Below are 20,935 nucleotides of genomic sequence, written 5' to 3'. Positions count from 1 at the left end.
AGGCATCCTTGCTCTTGTACTCAAGTCCTCTCGCAATGAAGGTCAACATATCATTTGCCATTCTTAACTGCTTGTTGCACCTGCATGCTTGCTTTCAGTGATTGGTGTACAAGGTCCCCCTTTACATCAACATTTCCCAATCTATCACCATTTAAATAACACTCTGTCATTCTGTTTTTCCTACCGAAGTGGATAACTTGACACTTATCCATGTTGTTCTGCAGCTGCATGTATTTGCCCACTCACCCAACTTGTCTAAATCACCTTGAATGCCACTTAGCATCCTCCTCACCACTCACATTCCCATCTAGTTTTGTGTCATCAGCAAACTTGGAAATATTGCATTTGGTTCTCTCATCTAAATCATTGATATACATTGTGAATAGCTGAGGCCCAAGCACTGATCCCTGCGGTACCCCACTAGTCACCACCTGCCAATCCAAAAAAGACCCATTTATTCCTACTCTGTTTCCTGTCTGCTAACCATTTCTAAATACATGCCAATATATTACCCCCAATGCCACGTGCGTTAATTTTGCACACTAACCTCTTATGTGGGACTTTATCAAAAGCTTTCTGAAAACCCGAAAACACCACATCCACTGGTTCTCCCTTAACTATTCCGCTAGTTACTTCCTCCAAAAAATTCCAGTAGGTTTGTTAAGCATGATTTCTGTTTCATAAATCCATGTTGACTTTGTCTAATCCCATTGATATTTTCTAAATGTCCTGCTATCACATCCTGTATAATAAACTCTAGCATTTTCCCTACTACTGATGTTAGGCTAATTGCTCTGTAGTTCCCTGTTATCTCCCACCCTCCTTTTTAAAGTAGCGGGGTTATGTTTGCCACCCTCCAATCTGCTGGGACTGTTCCAGAATCTATAGAATTTTGAAAGCTGGGAACCAACGCATCCACTTCTTGGTCACCTCCTTTAGTACCCTGGGATATAGGTTATCAGGCCCTGGGGATTTATCGGCTTCAGTCCCATTAATTTCTCCAGCACTATTGTTTTGGTAATACTAATTTCCTTCAATTCCTCCACCTCACTAAACTCTTTGTTCCCTAGCACTTCCGGGAAGCTATTTGTGTCTTCCTCCGTGAAGACAAAACTAAAGTAGTCGCTTAATTGCTCTGCCATTTCTTTGTTCTCTATTATAAATTCTCCCTTTTCGGAATGTACGGGACCTACATTTGTCTTCACTAATCTTTTTCTTTTTACATACTTAACAAAGCTTTTACAGTCCATTTTTGGCATAAAAACGGAAAATGCTGAGATACAAAGGTCAGGCAGCATCTGTGGAGAGAGAAACCAAATTAACGTTTCAGGTCGATTAACTTTCATCAGAACTGGAAGAAGTTATGAGATGTAACAGGTTTTAAGCAAGTCCAGAGGCAGGGAAAAGGAGGGTGGGGGATGGGGGGTGTTGAGCTGAGGGGACATCGAAAGGAAAGGTCTGTGATACAATGGAAAGCAGGAGAGATTAAATGACAAAAGGACAGCTCTTCCCATGTGTGTTTTAGTTTGCAAAAGCTGCTTGTTTTACAATGTTACAATAGTAGCTTTGAACAGCTTCCACTATCTCATCCAAGTGTGTTTCGACCCATTCAGAGCTTTAACTTGCTGGCATGAAGTTTCAAGTCATGTAGTAGTTACAATCCTGCACTTTCATTTAAAAAATTACATAAATAAGTGTCAGGTGACATAGCTTCTGCTCAGATTTACACATGAAAAAGGCTTTATTCTGAGATTCCCAGTGACCATTTCTGTGAAATAAGAATGTGTGCCATTAGACAGTTGGTGTTCTGGGGCTGCTTTGTTCATATGGCAGTTATTCAAGTAACCGTTAAGACATGAACAGCAGTAAGAGCTAAAGGTCTGGTTACATTCCAGGTCTAAAAATACCCTGACATGCAGGCTCTGATCAGAACTTACACATTTAAAACAAATCAGTAACTTACTGGGACTTCTTCAAGAATAATACAGTCACTATAATAACACCAAGAAAAAGAAGTTATCAAGAACCAAAAGTTAAGAGCACTGTTCAGTGTTAAAATAAAACAGTTGGAACTAGTATGATGGAAAAGTGAGTAGGCATCTGGGATGGGTTTTACAGTACAGATAACAAAATCGTGACAGTGACCAGCAGTGGGAAGCTGCGATGTATTAACCTGGAATCTTAATTTGTGTGATTATGTAAATGATTCACTTTTACACCTTTGCAAATTTTAGTTTTCAATTCAGTGGATTTGTTTTTCTTTAGTGAGATTCAAAAAGGTTTATTAATCCGTTTCATTTTTCATTTCCCTTCTTGCTCCCAGCCTAGCCTCATATATCCATGCTGTCATCTTTGGAAGGGTAGGCTAGGCAGAGACATCTCCACAAATACCATTAATGATACTGGGTTGACCTTTCGGGAAGTGATCAAGATATGTGGGAACAGATCCTTCCCCGCTTTTCTTTCTCTCCCACACAGAAACCACAGCAGACCGATAAAGTTAACTGCTAGCAAGCAAATACTGTAGTAAGATTCAGTCAAGACTGGAAAATGAACTCAGGTGCCCAAGGAAACACGGCATTCTTTCATTTAATCTGCAAGATTCCATGCACATGATATTTTGAAAGCAACAATAAAATGAATTAGTTAACTGAATCACTGGAATTGTGAAAATAAATTCAACAATGATTATTATATACATATACTAATTGAACTATTGTTAAGTTATACATGGGGAAGCAAGACCAAATATTGTCTTTGGTTGAAACGTGGTTAGTGGTCGGGAGAAATTAATTCATGGCATGTATTCAGTCCCAATTTAAAGTCATCAGTATTTCAATTTTATGTTTATAATTACATAGCAATTTTTTTTCCCTTTGGGAAGGAAAAAAGTAGAGCTGGTTGGAGCAGACGTTCCTCTGCTGAGGAATTGAGACACAGAACCGAGATGTTATAGCACCACCATAGGTTGGGGGTGGGGTGGGGGGGGGTTATAATTACAGTACATGTTTACATAGCAGTATCCATTATAAATAGGGGCAAATGAGTTTACAATGGAAAAGTGTGACAAAAGGAAGGGAAGCTTTGTGGATAGGAAGCATGCACAGACTTAATTTTTAACTTTTTACCAGTTGATCTCCTGTGGCATTACTTGCAGGCACTCAGAATTTCCTCAAGGATTCTCTCCCTCCCCACCAAAGCTTTGATGGCAGTCTCATGGAAAGCCTATTTGCATGCTTACTGAATCACACACCAAGTTTCCACCAAACTTCCCCAAGAAATTTTCTGGTAAAGTGGCAAGAGCAAGCCCCTTCCTATCATTGTAACCTCCTTCAGCTCTATAATCCTCTGAGAACTAACAAGCAACCATATATAGTTTAGAACCTGTTGACATAAAATTACTAATTTTTGCAGCAAGTTTACATCATGATGTCCAAGTGACGATTGGCAGCCAACTCTGAAATGGATGGGGGTAAGCAGCCAAGCCTGATCCTATAGCTAGCAGTCTTCGGAAATTATTGAAACTACTGCGACCTAACAACACAGTAACATATGGTGGCAAGTGGTAAAATGATGGTGATAGAAAAATCTCTAGCTCTACCTGAGAGTTTTGAGAAAGTTGCAGGCCTAAATCAGGCTGAAGTGTGGCCAAAGGGATTTGCTCGATTTCACACCAAATTAGGTCTCACAGCGAAGCCAGACTGTGAGGTGGTCAGCACATTTTTCTACGCAATAGGCGACTGTGCAGGTGATATTTTAGTTACCCTGGGGATTGATAAGGGTAAAACCACATATGCTGAAGTTATTGATGCATTGAAGACATATTTCAATCTCAGCAAGAACACCATTGTAGAATGATATAAGGGGAGGCGATGGCATAGTGGTATTGCCGCTGGACTAGTAATCCAGAGACTGAGGATCAAATCCCGCTATGGCAGATGGTGAAATTTGAATTCAATAAAAATCCGGAATTAAAAGTCTAACGGTGACCATGAAACCATTGTTGATTGTTGTAAAAACTGATTTGGTTCACTAATGTCCTTTAAGGAAGGAAATCTGCCATCCTTACCTGGCCTGGCCTCCATGTGACTCCCAACCCAGAGCAATGTGATTGACTCTTTAAAAAAAAACTGCCTCTGAACAAGGGTAATTAGGGATGGGCAGTAAGTGCTGGCCTAGCCGATGATGTGCACATCCCATGATCAAATGTTTTTAAAAAAGAACATGCAAAGTTCAATCAACGTACCCAGGAACACGGGGAAAGCATTTTATTAATGATTTGTACTGTGAGTACGGTAATCTGAAAGAAGAGCTAATTTGCGACAGAATAGTTGTTGGAGTAATGGATGATGCATTATCAGATCATTTGCAGTTCCAAGAAGGTTTGATGATGGTGAAGGTGATTCAATTAAGTAGGCAAGCCACGATCAGGAGGCAGAACCGCTCGTTGGTCAGAGGAAAGAGAGAGAGAGAGAGACGAATCTTAAAGGAATGGATACAGCTGAATTTGTCAGACATAAAAAAGGAAAAATAAAGAGAAGGAGACAAATACGACATGAAAAGCAGTTAATGGTGGCAACTCAGACTGGCTGTTAGTCGCACAGAAGAGAAAGGCATGGCACGGGAATTGCCCCTTCAAAGAAGCGCACTGCCATTGGTGCAAAAAGATGGGACATTTTCAGGCACTGTGTCGCGGGAGAAAAAATAGGCAGAACACTCAAAAAGAAAAAACTTTTAAAAGGAAACAAAGTCCATGGAATTCAAGATTCACAAGACGTTGAGATACCCTTCTTAGGAGAGATCAAAGAAGCAAGTGGAAACTATTGGAATAAAGAAATCCTGATGGAAGGTCACAGGAAGCTCTTTAAATTAGATACTGGAGAAGCAGTGTCAGTTCTTTCAGATGCTGAACCATGGTTAAACAAAAGAGTTCTTCAACTACCCTACAAAAAGCTACATGGGCCAGGAGGAACAGAGCTGAAGGTTCTGGGAGAGTTAACAGCTACTTTACAGCACAGAGAGAAAGTGATTAGTGAAGTGCTGTTCGTAATTTAAGATCAGGGCTGTTCACTTTTATGTAGAAAGACATGCATGGAACTGAATCTAATCTGCAGAATAGAAGAAATAAAGAATGGTGAAGGTCAATCAGGAGACTTCAGAATTCCTGAAGTTATTTACAGGATTGGGAGAGCTAAAAACAGTGTATCCTTTAACACTAAGCCCAGAAGTGCAAATGATACGCTTATGTACACCCAGAAAATTTCTACACACTTTACTTCCAAAGGAAAGAAAGAGGCCAATGGTAAGACAAGGAGTAATTTCACCCATAAAAGAGCCAATAAGTTGGTGCTCAGGGATGGTACCAGTTCTGAAGCCAAATGGTTCCATAAGAATATGTGTTGATCTGTCATGAAAAATAATAATTTTCATAATATTATTGTAATTTATTGTAAGGGTAAGTTAACAGTGGGGTTTAGATTAGTTTCTCTGAGTGCAGTTGTGTGTGTGTGGATTTTAATTGAATTACAGACAGCTGGTCTGGGTGATTTGTTGTATCAGAAGGGAAACTAGGGGTAGAATTTTGCCCTTGTTGGCTAAGCTCGGTAGAGGTGAGTGGGAGTAGTCGGGAAGCTGACCGCTGCCCGCAATCGGGCCATGACTGTGATTTCATGCTGGTGGGCCAATTAAGGTGAAAAGCATGCTGCAGCACTCAGCACTGCCTGTGGAGTGGGAGGGAGTAAGGGAGGAGGGCAAGTGGGGAACTTCACGCAGGTGCATGCATAAAAAAATTAAAAATAAAGAATTTTAAATGTTAAAAAACATGTCCCCTCATGTGACTCTGACACATGAGCAGGGGCATGTTATTAATGAAAAATTAAAATTTTTGTTTAATTTTTAATTGCTGTTGGAAACCTCATCCCACCCATGGATGAGGTTTCCTAAAAATGCAAAGGCCACTTGGTGGCAAATTACATTTAGTTGGTACTTTACAGGCCTTAATAGGCCTTTTAATTGTTGGTGGGGTGCGCTGCTGACTCCTGTGTGTGCCCACCAACCGAAATATTGTGCAAGTGCACGATGATGTCTGGACACTCGCCCGACGTCATCACACATTCATTTTACGCTAGTTCAGGTCCGCCCGTCCGACAAGGTAAAAATTCTGGCATAGATTTGAAATGTTAAATCCATAAACATGGCTGAAGTTTTAGAATGTGAGGTGTGACGAATATTCGCATTTTTAGATAAACCAGAGTAGTGAATTTCAAAGAATTGATAAGGTGCTACACCTAGCCATAAGAGGCCAAGCCAAACAGTGTGTTTATTTTCCCCAAAGATTACTGATAATATGAGCACTATGAAAGATTTATATTATGGAAAAAGTAAAGTTGCAAAGACATATTGGAACAATGGGACTTACATTAAAAAGGGAGAAACATTCATAAAGGAGATGAGGTTAAGTGTAAGGAAAGTAGGAATTCCGAGATCTAACAAGTGTGAAAAGCCTTCAGCCTCTATGTACCAAGCTGCTGCTTATAGGAACCGAAGCTAAGATATTTCATTTTAATTATCACTGTCCAAGGTATTGTGTGCTTTGCCTGGGTCTGTTGAAATCTATGTTGGTTTACTGTTGCCGTAACAGAAGTATAACTGGGAGTTAGATTAATTAGGGGAGCTAGGAGTTATCATAGTAGTAATTTGTAGATCTATGTATGTGCTTAAAATCATTTCTTTTATTAATAAATGTTTAATTTAGTTTTTTTTAAAAAAACCTCGAAGACTTGGTGGACTTATTACTAGTGAATTCAAGACACGAATTTCAAAATAAAAATACAAATTGCAAAAACAGTTCTGGCAGCTGTTTCAAGTTTCCCTCTGGGATTTGAGCAGCTCAGCATTTACCATCCGCTGAGCCATAACAAAATTTTGCACAATTCAATAAAGCTGTGAAAAGCCCATCCAATGGTATCAGTAGATGAGAGCTCTGCAAAATTAGGGAAGAACTCAATATTCTTTAAATTAGATGCTTACAGTACATTCTGGCAAATACCACCAGAAGAGAGGAATTCAAGCTTCTCACAACTTTCACAACAACATTTGGAAGATTCTATTTTAACAGGTTACCCTTTGGAATAACATCAGTACCAGAGATCTTTCAAAGAACAATATAAAATCTTTTAGAAGGCATACGTGGAGTTCTTTGCCACATGGATAATGTGTTGATACATGGGTCTGCTCAAGTTAAGTGTGTCATGCGAGTAACAGCTGTGCTAAGAAGACCACAAAAGGCACGATTGACATTGAACAGTAAGTGTAAGTTTTCACAACCAACAATCAGGTCCCTCGGTCATATAGTGAGTGCATCAGGAATAAATCCACTGAAGACCAAAGTCATAAAAGAATTTCCAGCTCCAAGAAACAGCATGGAGCTACAAAGGTTCATGGGAATGGTGAATTAAGTGGCAATATTTCTTAAAAGCTTAACAGAGCTCAACAAGCCACTGTGCCAGTTGTTACACCAAGACAATGAATAATGTTGAGAAGAAGTATGTCAGAAATCATTCGAAAAAATCAAGGCGAGATTGATGTCATCAGAGATATTTGCACATTACAGCCCGGAGTTACCTACAATAATAGCAGCAGATGCATGCTCTACAGGATTGGGCACAGTACTTTTCAGGTAAAAAGAGAAGGAAAACACAGGCCAGTCTTAACATATCACGTTCATGAACAGATTCAGAGGAGAGGTATGCAGTAATCAAAAAGAAAGCATTAGCAGCCACATGGGCATGAGAGAAATTTCCTGACTATGTCTTAGGCCTACATGTTAAAGATTTATGGTCTATTTCTATTATTTTCACACTGTTGAATTCAAAAGAGCTTGCATTGATACCATCAAGAGTTCAAAGATTTAAATTAAGATTGGTGAGATTTGATATTCATATGATATATGTTCAAGGAAAACAACAGAACACAGCAGATGCATTATCATGCATTGAAACAGAGATTCCAGAAAAATGTGATATTGAATTTGTAGACGAAGTTGAGGAGTTTGGTATAATGACACTACATACATTACAAGCAACTACACAAAGATTGAGTGAAATCAAAGAGGTAGATCAGAAAATTTTGTATTAGACAATGGCCAGCATATATACCACACAGTCCTATCTTGAGACCATATTTCAAGCACAAGCACATCTGACAGTGATCGATGATTTACTGGTATACGGTAATAGAATAGTAAACCCAAGAGCATTGACACTTGAAATCTTACCACGCCTACATTAAGGTTATTTAATTACCACCAAGTCCAGATCCAGAGCTCAGTATTTGGTTCGATGGCTGAGTCTTTCGAAGTCATTGGAAGAAATAATATTCAGATGTGTCACTTACACAATTCAAAGACAGGGATCAAAAGAACCGCTAATATCATCACCTTTTCCTACAAGGCCATGGGAATGCCTAGGAATGGATTATTTGAGCATAAATGGGCAATGTTCATAATAGTAGTAGATTTCTACTTGAGATGGATTAAAGTGAAACAGTTATGTGGGCACACATCAGAAGCAGAGATAATGTCCTTGAAAGACATCTTCGCAGTTCATGGAATTCCTGACATGATGTCAGATAACAATCCACAATTCGTGAACATAGAGTTTCAAGAGTTTACAGAACTGTTTGGATTTATTAACATGACAAGTTCACAGAGGTATTCTTAGGCTAATGGAGAAGAAGATTTAAGTGTTAGAACTGTAAAGGCATTATTGAAAAAGAATGAGGATTTTCAACTTGCGCTCTTGAGCTACTGATCCTCACCCTTGCAGAGTAGATTGGCTCCAAGCGAGTTACTCATGGGAAGAAGGTTGTGGACACAAACTCCTACCCTTCCACATAAATTGATGCCACAGGTCAAAGACACAGACTTGGAGAAAGTACGAGAAGGAGAGCAAATTTACTGAAATAAACAGATGAAACACTATGATAGTCATCACAGAGCAAGAACATTATCAGATCTTAGACAGGGAGTACAGTTTTGGATCAGTGATCAGTCAAGATTTGGAGAAATCACCACATCTGAGATCTTACATTGTCCAGATGGAAATGGGCACAGTAAGAAGAAGCAGAAGAGCTTTAATTGTAATTGAACAATGGAGTGAAAATTAGAGACCAGAGAGGTTGCAATCATCAGAAATAACAGAAGAACTGAAACAGGTGATCTCGAACCATCTACTAATTTGAATTCTGTTCAACAGGTCCACAGGACCAACAGCAGAATGACGAAGCCTTATTTTCTACAAATGAGAGGAGAACAAGGTATGGTAGACTCGTGAAGGCATCCCAACACTTATCAGTGTAAGAGATGAGAATCACAAAAAAAGGAGGAAGGAAAGAGAAGAGAGAACAAGAAAGAGAACATGGAAAGAGAAAGAAATGACTTTTACCTAAGAGAGCAAAAAGAGGCTACATTTCCTATGAGCCTTCAAAACGCTGAAATGTTCAGAATGACTAGGAGACTAGAAGCATTGGATTTTCAGGAACATCAGAGAATATTAAAGTCTGAACAGAGACTTGGGGGTGGGGGAGATGTAAAATAATGGAGTATATTAGACTAAGTCTCATACAAAGTTTACTATAATAGTTTGTGATGTCATCAAAGGGAGTGACATATACTCATGTGATGTGAGACTCTGGGACAATCTAAATTGAAAGTAAGGGGAAAGCAAGCATGGTCAGAAGCTTGTAAGAGCATTCTTCATAATCTGTAAATACATTAAAATAAATGTTAGAGTGTTATATCTCGCAGTCTTCAGAATTCATTGAAACTACTCCAACCTAACAACACAATGATATAACATCCACAAATAAGCACTTTCCAGTAGAGGGCAATGTAGTGTGGTCAAGATCAGGAACTTTCGAATTTTTGTCTCAGGAGCACTCAGAAAAACTGCCATACTCCATTTGGAATAGTAGGTATCTATAGTCATTGTGATTCATTAGCTCTTATCGTTCTTAATCAGTTAAAAAGCTGGGCACCTCCTGTGGTGATGTCATTTTCAATCAGTCAAATCTCCATGGTTACTGTGTATCCACTGGTACTATATTTTATTCAAATGGCCATTCTTCCTTTGAGAGTTGAGACACTTAGTGTAATCAGGTTAAAGCAAAAAACTGCAGATGCTGGAAATCCAAAACAAAAATAAAAATACCTGGAAAAACTCAGCAGGTCTGGCAGCATCTGCGGAGAGGAACACAGTTAATGTTTTGAGTCCGTATGATTCTTCAACAGAACTAAGTAAAAATAGCGTAATCAAGTTGTTTAGCTGAGGCCAAACCTTGTTCTAACTTGATGTTCATATGTATGCACTTTGAAAGGAGTGGGGAGAGTTTGGCCAATTTTCTCTCCCTAATTCAAGAGCACTGAAGCCAATTTTAGCATCCATACTGCTACCCTGTCTAAGGTTAGCTAACTTAACACACTGAGAATCAAATTTGGATCTTTCTACTGTATATGGCTCAATACTCACTGAATAACTTACTGGGGAGCTTATTGTTCTTAATCACAAAGTAACAATATTCATTATTAAGTCACTATTTCAAAAACACTGATGAACAATTAATTAGACAATATATTTCAATATTAAAGTTTTTTTCAGTATCCTTCATTCATGAAAGTGATGTCGAATCAATGCATTCCATGCTGCAGTTAAATACATGTAAAGTGAAGAAACAACTTAATTTGGTAAATAGGATGTTTGGGAATTTACCTTCTATGATTTAGGATAGAAACCTACATATGAATGCAACAATATTCCCAATATATACAGAATCAATCTATAAAGTAACTACATAAAACAAAATAATCTAATTTTCTGACAAGTCATTTAGAGACTTTTAAGAGTGTTAAAGAATGGAAACATCAGGCTCCCCAGTGTCCAGTTAATAAAAGCAGCATGAAACTGTGCCTTACTGTTCAGAAATTCCAGGCTTGATTTTCAGGTCGTACTGCAGTGGTTTAGCCAGGATGCCTCTCAGGTGTTAAAGTTGGTCTCACTGCCCCAAGCCTAGGGAGTGTTCTCGCTGCTAATTGCTATCCAGTCAGCCTTGCTAAATAAGTCTGCATGCATGGGCATCCGTGAAGAACAGGATTAGGTTTGATTGTGATCCTCTATGGTTAAATAATCTGATGGTGCCCAGCATGCAGGAAGAGCGGTATTTGAACAATGTACAAAAAAGTTAATATTTAATGCAAGATGTTGTTAATAAAATAACATTAAATGGACTTCTAAACATTATTACTATTGATACTAATCGATAGAGGTCAGATTTTCACACTGAATTTTATTAGTCCTGACTATTATTTAGAAATTATTGCAGAAATTCTGAACCATTTAAGAATACCAGAAACTAAAAATTTAATGAAACATTTTTGTTTGAATACACACTTGCTTTTGCTTCAGTTTGATTGTTATTCTTTTTCAGGGCAGAAATAACAACTCTGGGATGACCCAGAGAGTCTTTTTTATTTCCTTTTGTATCAAACCTTCAAGAGAATTCCCACGTCAAGTTTAACTTAACTCGATGTAAAATAAAACTCCTCTACACTTCTCCCAATGATGCATTTTAATCCCAATCTCTGAAGAGTAAATTCTACTGCTTCAGTGATATTTGTTTTTCCATTTACCACACCAGCTACCCCTCTGGCATTTTTGAATAAGATTCAGGCAAAATTTTGTGCAGTTCAGTGTTCCAGATGCATCCCTACTAAGAATTGGGTTGAAACCAACAAAACTTGTTATTTTTACCTAGTTATGATACATCAACAACAACAAGATGTATTTAAATAACATATTAAACCCAAAGAAATGCCTCAAAGTGTTTTGCAAAGGCATAGCCAAAAATAGACACTGAGCCAATATAGTATTGGTTAGATTTTGTGAAGTGGAACAAGCAAAATATCACAGCTATACAGGACTCTCAGATTATTCTTCAGTCGGGGGAAAACTGATGTCCCTGCACGCACTCTCAAACAAATGCATGGAGCTGTGTTCATCAGCCTTTCGGTGCCTCTAAGTTTTCCTGAGAAGTAGCACTATTTTGGTGAAGAGCAAGATGTCCTGGCCAATATTTATCTCTCAATCAACATCACAAAATTTTATTGCTACTTGTGGAAGTTGACTATATGCAAATTTGCTGCCTCATTTCATACATTACAACAGCAACTACTCTTCAAAAGTAGATCATTGGCTGTAAAGTATTTTTGGAACATCTGGTGGTTGTGAAAGGCACTGTCTAAATGCAAGCATTCCTTTCTTTGGCAGGATAGTTAGCTGTTTTCAGTCATCAAAAGTGGGAATGAGACAATAATCTGAGAGATTTGATTTAAAATCTAAAATTTAAGAAGCCTGTAATGCTGTGTCTGCAGTTATGCTGGTGCTGACACAGTGGTGCTAAATAATATTTATTACAGGATCAAACACCACTATGGTACAAAAAAATAGAATTATACTGTAATGCAAAAATGACTGCATTGCTAAAATATGAGACCTACAATATAACTGGAGCATAAGAATCCTTACACATGGAATATACTTTTTTCCTTCTCAAAAACGATTCAATGATCCTTCCATCCTTGCAAACCATCGTCCCATTTCCATCCTGCCTTTCCTCTCCAAAGACCTTGAACATGCTTTTGCCACCTGCCAGAAACCCCACCCCCCAACCCAAAATCTGTGTTCATGCCCATTTATCCTGGAACTCAGCATTTGAATCCCTCCAATCAGGTATTTGCCCCTGCCATAGTATCAAAGTGGCTCTCATCAAAATCCCAAATGACATTCTTTGTGTCTATGACAAAGGTAAGCTATGCCTCCTTATTCTTCTTGACCTCTCCGCAGCCTCTGACACAGTTGACCATATTATCCTCTTCCAACACCTCGCCACCATTGTCCAGCTGGGTGGAACAGCACTTGCCTGATTCCACTCTTACTCACCTAGTTGCAGCCAGAGAATCACCTGTAAAGGCTTCTCTTTCAGTTCTACACCATTACCTCTGGTATCCTCCAAGGATCCATCTTTCGCCCCTTATTTCTTATGGACCTGCTGCCCCTCAGTGACATCATCCATAAAGACAGTGTCAATTTCCAAAAGTACGCTGCCAAAATCCTGCTCTACCTCATCACGACGTCTCCATATCCTTCCACCGTCTCTAAATTGTCTGACTGCTTGTCCAGCATTCTGTACTGAATAAGAAGAAATTTCATCCAACTAACTATTGGGAAGAACAAAGCCATTGTCTTCAGTCCCACCACCAGCTCTATTCTCTGGCCATCAACTAAATCTCTCTCCCTGGCAACTGTTTGAGGCTAAATCATTGGGGTGGTGTTGTATTTAAACCCAAGATGAGCTTCTCACCATGTATCTGCTCCATCATTAAAACATCCTATTTCCACCTCCACCTGTCTTCACCCCGCCTCAACTCATCTACTGCTGAAATCCTGATTCCTGCTTTTGTTACCTCTAGATTTAACTGTCTCAACCCAATCCTAGCCTCCCAACTTCCAACCTGCACAAACTTAAAGCTATCCAAAACTCTACTCATAAACTAACCCATTCACCCATCAACCCTGTGCTTGCTGACCTATATTAGCTTCAGTTTAAGCAAAGACTTGATTTTAGTACTTTACTTCTTGTTTTCAAATCCTTCCAGAGCCTCGCCCAACCCTATCTCTGCAATGTCCTCTAGCCTTACAACCCTCTGAGATTACTGTGCTCCTTCAACTCTGCTCTCTTGAGCACCCCAATTTAGTCACTTCATCATTGACAGCTATGCTTTCAGTTGCCCAGGCCCTAATCTCTGGAATTCCCTCTGTAACCACTCTGCCTCTCTATCACTCTTTCCTCCTTCAAGACATTCCTGAAAACCTACATTTTTGACCAAGCTTTTGGCCATCTGCCCTAATATCATTTTATGTGACTTAATGTCAAATTTTGTTTTATGTTTCTGTGAAGCACATTGGGATGCTTCACTACATTAAAGGTGCAATATAAATACAAGTCATTGGTGTCATCTTATCACTCCATGTTGGTTTCAGACTTGTTAGGTTCAAACCAAAAGATGAATGCCAAGTGTCAAATTAGCAATCACCGCCCAAATCTAAAACCTTTCCAAATTTTTCTTCCTGACAAAGGAACTGATAACGTAAAGGTGGTTGAGAATGTGATATTTTTTTCATTAAAAAAGATTCCTTTGCGTGCAGATGTCCATTTGACAATAAAAACCTGACCATGAGAATGTTATAGGTAACTGCTAACGAGTAATATGTCAGTGTAAATGACAACAAAAGGTCAAAGCACTTTCTACTGCATTCCTAAAGAGACATATATCAGACCTGCAACACTGTTTAATAATAAATTGATTTTCCATTCCCCTTGTCAAAAGTTAAATGCAATAGTTTTAGATCATGTTCATGTGCATTACAAAGACAGTGTGTGTTGCTAAATTGGGAATGGCTTATGTCTTTGAAAGACTGCTGAACTTCCCTTTTTTCATTAGTACAGATACTTAAGTTTTTAAACATGTTCCAATAATATATCCAAGTTATGCATCTATCAACATCTTTACCGTCTAGGCTCAGAGGATAAAGAATATCATGTAGCAGAGAACATGTTATTATGTATAAAACATCAGTTTGGCTTCTTTGGAATTGACAAGTTTATCACTCAGTGTTAAATATACAGACACAAAATGCCTGATTCATGTTTAAGATAATTTAAAAGCTTATCTGAGATTTATTAGGCCTATGACTTTTTGGAATCTTAAAATATTTATTTTTTGATGTATGATAAATGTTTTTTTATCAGACACATATGCTGCATGTCATATTCATGAAGCTTTGTGAGCTGTATAAATCCAGTTACTGCTCAATAGCAGGTTTGGAGCCAGCCTCAAACAAGGAAACAGTTGATAAAATTAACATTTGAAAAGTTTATCATGCCTTCACTTGGTCAACTCAGAGGGGGGTGGGGGGGAGAGAGAGAGAAGTAAAATAAACTATAAGTAAATCCTTTCCTGCATTTGATGAAGCCCACCTCCTGGTAGATTGGCCAAGAAGTTATATTGACATAAGTGCTTAGAGATACTTATAGTTTGGATCACTGTACACTTCCACGGCTGCTTTATGTTACTTGGGGCAGATTCCACAACAGTGGTGGGAGGAACAGTTATATACATGCAGCTGTTTTAATAGCAAGACTTGTGACCTCATTTTTGGCTGCCTGACTTTTCTAATGGCTGGGAAGGGCCACATAGGCTGGCTATAAGAATTCTGCATTGCTGGCAATTGCAAGCAAGTTGAGTACTCAACCATTGACATCCATAAAAATGGCAGCTTATCACAAAATAAGAGATGAGGGAGACTGTTCCAACTGTCAAAACTCACTGCATTGTCTGCTGCTTCTTAAATTATTCCAATTATTTCACTTCTATTCTACCTAGAGTTCACTCTGTGTGTTAATGTTTAAGTGTGAAGAAGACTTGTGTGATATCAGTCCAAAATTTGCCTTGTACCTATTTAAACTTGTGGTCCCTTGCTTTGATTTTAAATTGTTAAGTGATTTACCAGATCAGCTTTTTCGATACAGTTTATAATTTGGTAAACCTCTGTTGGTGCAATTCTCAGTCATGAGTCAAAGTTTCTCCAGTCATTCCTTATAATTTAGAGCTCTTTGACTGAAGATCAACCTCGTGGCTCTTCCCTGTACTGTCTCCAATGCTCCAATGCTTGAATGTTTCCCTTGTGGAGAAAGAAGTGGACAGAGTACTTAGTTGCCCTCTGACCAGAGCATCATACAATTTGATCATGACTTCAGAGATAAAAACAAAAAACTGCGGATGCTGGAAATCCAAAACAAAAACAGAATTACCCTTTGGTCATGAGGACTCGAAATGTCAACTCTTTTCTTCTCCGCCGATGCTGCCAGACCTGCTGAGTTTTTCCAGGTAATTCTGTTGATCATGACTTCCTCTGACTTGTATTTCATTGTTTTAACTGTATAGTGCAGTATTCTATTGGCATTGTTGATTGCTGTTCTGGACTGTCAGACATTTTCAGCACTGTGTCTATAAATACTCTTATGTAATTTTCAACTTCATTCTTAGCTATTTCAACACCATAGCCAAGCAATTGCATTCTGTTTTTGCTAACTCTGAAAACACCTGGGTAAATTTTCAACAAGCTTTTATTTCAGTTTGCATTCTCATCACTCTGCTGATGGATTCTAAATATGCTGTCTTCAGTCTCTTTATGTCAGATTTATGAATTTATTGCATTTTATAAGAATACAAATCATAAGTAATCACAAGTAAAAGCAGCCTTCTGTCAACAAAAATGAAATAACCTTGAATGACATCCAGTTAACAAAAAATCTTTTCTTTACAAGAGATTTTACTCCCCAAAGAAATCTCTACCACAATCATCATCACTATTCAGTTTAAGAAGAGGTAACGAAACATGATATAATTGCACACCCTGTGTTTTGAATATTTTGGTTTCAGAAGGGATTGCTGATGAAATAATTAGTAACTGGAGTTACAGATCTGCACAGCATGGGGTTGTGGGGGGGTGGTGAAGATTTAACTCCCTCACACTGTCTGGCTCAAACAAGCCTCCCAGCCAAGTTCCCTTGATCGTGTTCTTAACACACAATATTTCAACAAAAATCAAGTTAGAATAAAATTCATGGATAAGTGACAAAAGATCTTAAAAATTCCTTTCAGCAAATACTATACTCAGTTATACTGCGAAATTAGTTGAGACCAAATCCTTAGAGTACATCCTGAACCTGTACTGCATACATTTTTCAAACTAAGATCCATACTCGAATATGGAGGTCTGGAATATCTGTATCTTTCTGCAACTTTTAATTGTTAGCATGTTATTTATGTTGCTGCATGCTAGTAAAATGTTCTCTGCAAAAACATAATTTCTTCATAACTGAAAAAGAAAGAACTTGCATTTATATTGTACTATTCACACCCTCAGATTGTCTCATAGAGCTTTGCAGCCAAATCATCTTTCAACTGTTGTTAAATATGCAAACATCACAATCCCTTAAGCACACAGCAGATTTAATATTGCTGTAGGAATGCTCAATGGTCTTTTGTTACAGTATGAATGCTTAATTTACCTCTAACAATTATTTCCCCTCAATTGAAATTATTAACCCATTTAAAATGAGATTGTCAACTATAATTTCTATCCATTAATTTTTAAAATGGTCACTGAAGACAAGCCTCATCCTCTGGAGCTGCAGTTTCCTTAATTGGAGTTGCTGCTAGTAGAATAATAACATAATTGTGGCACTAACAATCAGCCAATTAAAAAAAATGTAAAAGAAGTATCCCTACCGCTTGAGGGCCATTTAAAATGCGGGTGTGTTGAGCAGATTGCAGCTGCATGTTCCCACCCTACGGCCTGACCCTATTTTCCTGTCACAGCATGATGTAATGGATTCACCGTCACATTTGACACTGATACTTATTAACCTGGAAAGAAAGAACGTAGGAGCAAACTGAGTGGATGAAATATTTTCCTCTATTTCTATTTACAAAAGACATTATTTTTGTTGAGGATGGAAGTAGCCTCAACTGAGAAGGTGTGCTGCTTTTGGAATACTGCCAATATTACAAACATAAAAGCAAAATACTGTGGATGCTGGAAATCTGAAATAAAAATAGAAAATGCTGGAAGTACTCAGCAGAGCTGGCAACATCTGTGGGGAAGGAAACAGAGTTAATGTTTCGGGTCTGTGTCCTCTCACCAGAATACTACTACAGTACTGCCTTTTCTACTCTGAATGCTTTCAGAACACTGCCAATACAATGAATGCAACCACTTAGCAAATGAGCATTACCTAGGTGGCTTGCCTTAAGGTAATGCATCCTCAATGAGACAGACAAGATCAGCAATTCCTCGGTTAAAAAGCACACCCAACCATTAAAAACAATCCATGAATACTCCAAAAAGATGCATCACCCTAAGACTATACTTAGGCTATGAGGATGATCAAAATATAATAATAGCCCCTTCAAATCTGTTTTATTATTGGCAGTAATAAAAACAGAAAACACAGGAAATATTCAGGTCGGGCAGCATCTGCAGACAGAGAACAGAGTTAACATTTCAGGTCGATGACCCTTCATCAGAACTGGGAAAAGTTAGAAATGTAATGGTTTTAAGCAAGTGAATGTGGGAGGATGGGAAAAGAACAAATGGAAATGTGTGTGAATGGGTGGAAGAGAGGAAAGATTAAATGACAAAAGAACTGGTGGTGTAAAGCCAAAAGGAGTGGTAATTGCACAAATCAAGAAGCAAATGATGTGTCTAGAGGAGGTGTGAATGGCAGAATCATGAACAACTGCCATCTGAAAGCAGAGATTATAGTCTGAAATTGTTGAACTGAGTGTTGAGAGCGGAAGGATGTAAATTCTCTAATCGAAAGGTGAGTAGCTGTTCCTTGAGCTTACACTGAGTTTCATAGGAACACACTGCAGGAAGTGAAGGATAAAGGGGACAGTATGAGAGCAAGATGGAAAATTAAAATGACAGGCAACCGGAAGCTTGGGGTCATGCTTGTGAACTGAACGAAGGTGTCTGCAAAGTGGTCAACCAATCTGCATTTCATCTCCCAAATTAGAGCAGACTGTATTGTAAGCAGTAAATGCCACATACTAAATTGAAAGTACAAGTAAATTGCTGTTTCACTTGGAAGGAGTGTTCAGGGCCTTAAATGGTGAGAAGAATGAAGGTGAAAGAGCAGGTGTTACAGTTTCTTTGCTTGCAGGGAAAAGTGCCATGCAAAGGGGAAGAAGGGGAAGTTGGCTGTTGACGGGTGGACCAGGTTGTTGTGGAGGGAATAATCCCTTCGGAATGCTGAAGGGAAGGGGAGGAAAAGATGTAAGCAAAATACTGTGGATGCTGGAAATTTGAAATAAAAACAGAAATTGCCGGAAAACTCAGCATCTGTGAAAAGAGAGAAACAGAGTTAACATTTCGAGTCCATATGAGTCTTCAGAGCTAAAGTGAAGTGAAAATGTGATGGATTTTATACTGTTTAAGAGAGGGTGGAGCAGGTGGAACAAGATAGAAGGTCAGGCATAGGTAAAGAAAGACTGACAAAGATGTGATAGACACAAGACAAAGGGAGTGTTAATGGTAGAGGTAAAGAGTAAAGAAGGTGCTGATAGTGTCATAAAGGTAAGATAGCAGAACAAGGGTCAGTGCTCAAAGCAAAACACAGAAAAAAGTGACAGATGGCCATGTAGGGAGAGGGGGTTTGGGGAAAAAGGATAAAAAATGAACAAATAAATTAAAGAATAAAATTTTTTTTTAAAAAAATAAAAATTGGATTAAAAAAGGAGTCAAGGTGGAGGAGACAGTTCATGGTCTGAAGTTGTTGAACTCGATGTTAAGTCTGGAAGGCTGTAAGGTGCCTAATCGGAAGATGACATGCTGTTCCTCCAGTTTGCATTGGGCTTCATATGAACATTGCAGCAGGCCAAGCACAGGCATGAGAGCAGGATAGTGTGTTGAAATAGCAAGCTGCAGGAAGGTCTGGGTCTTGCTTGCAGACTGAGCAAAGGTGTTCCTCAGGAGTTGTGGTGTTTAGTGTGTTTCATGCTGGAAGTAGTAGAAATGGTGGAGGATGATCTATTGAATACAGAGGCTTCTGGGATTGAAAGTAAGGACATGGGGAGGGAAAGGGCATGGTGACGGGTAAGAGAAGTACAGGAAATGGGACAGACATGGTTGAGAACCTTGTAAACTGTGGTGAAGTGGGGTACTTGGAATCCTTGGTTGAGGAAAAAGGAAGACATATCAGAAGGGCTGGCACAGAAGGTTGCATTATCAGAACAGATGCGATGGAGAGGGGAAAACTGGAAGAATAGAATTGAGTCTCTTTGCAGAAAGCATGATGTGAGGGAATGTAGTTGAGGTAGCTGTGGGAGTCTCTGGGTTTACAATGAATATTTGTTGATAGCCTATCTCCAGATAAAGACAGAGAAGTCTAAGAAGAGGAGAGTCAGAGACGGACCGTGTGAAAGTGGGAAAAGACAAAAATTTGGATGGAAAATTGATTAAATTTTCCAATTCAGGGTGAAAGCAGGAAACAACACCAATACAGTTATCAATGCACTGGAAAAAGAGGTGACGGAGGGGACCTGAGTTAGACTGGAGCAAGGAACATTTCACATATCCCACAAAAAGGCAGACATAGCTAGAACCAATGTGAATATCCATAGCAACACCTATTATTTGGAAGAAGTGAGTGAAGTTAAAGGATAAGTTGTTCAAATTGAGAACAAGTTTAGCCAGATAGGGGAAGGTGATGGTGGAAGGGGACTGGTTGGCCCTCCATTCAAGAAAGTTGCAGAGAGCCTTCATACCGTTCTGGTGGGAGATGGAGGTGTAGAGAGATTGGATTCCCATGGTGAAGACAGTTAGAGCCAATAAATTGGAAACTATTGAAGTGATGGAGGGCATCGAAAGAGTCATGAATAAATGAAAAATACTGGCAGCATCCGTGGAGAGAGAAACAAAGTTAATGTTTCAGTGTACATTTCTACTTCTCTTTAGCTCTGAAGAAGAGTCATACGGACCTGAAGGAGTCATGGATGTGGGTGGAAGAGACTGGACATGAAACAAAAGAATATAGTCGAGATAGGAAGAAATCAGTTTCAGTGTGACAGGAACAGGCTAAAATGTTAGGTCTACCAGGACAGTCCTGTTTGTGGATCTTGAGGAGATAGAAGTGGGCTATTCAGGGATGATGAGGTTGGGGGCCATAGAAGGAAGATCTTCAGAAAAGATGAGGTCAACGACAGTTATGAAGACAATGGCTTGATATTCAGTGGTGCGGTCATGGTCCGGAGTAG

General features: G+C 38.9%; 1 protein-coding gene across 1 annotated transcript in view; it reads left to right on the top strand.

Moving 5' to 3' along the window:
• Positions 1–20,935, top strand: part of LOC121280296 (FERM domain-containing protein 4B-like) — a 247,612-nt gene that overhangs the window by 109,852 nt on the left and 116,825 nt on the right. The window lies entirely within an intron of this gene.

This window comes from Carcharodon carcharias, chromosome 7, assembly GCF_017639515.1.
Source record: "Carcharodon carcharias isolate sCarCar2 chromosome 7, sCarCar2.pri, whole genome shotgun sequence".
Lineage (NCBI taxonomy): Eukaryota > Metazoa > Chordata > Chondrichthyes > Lamniformes > Lamnidae > Carcharodon > Carcharodon carcharias.
The sequence above is the reverse complement of the archived record's forward strand: the minus strand, read 5'-3'. Positions and strand labels throughout refer to the sequence as shown.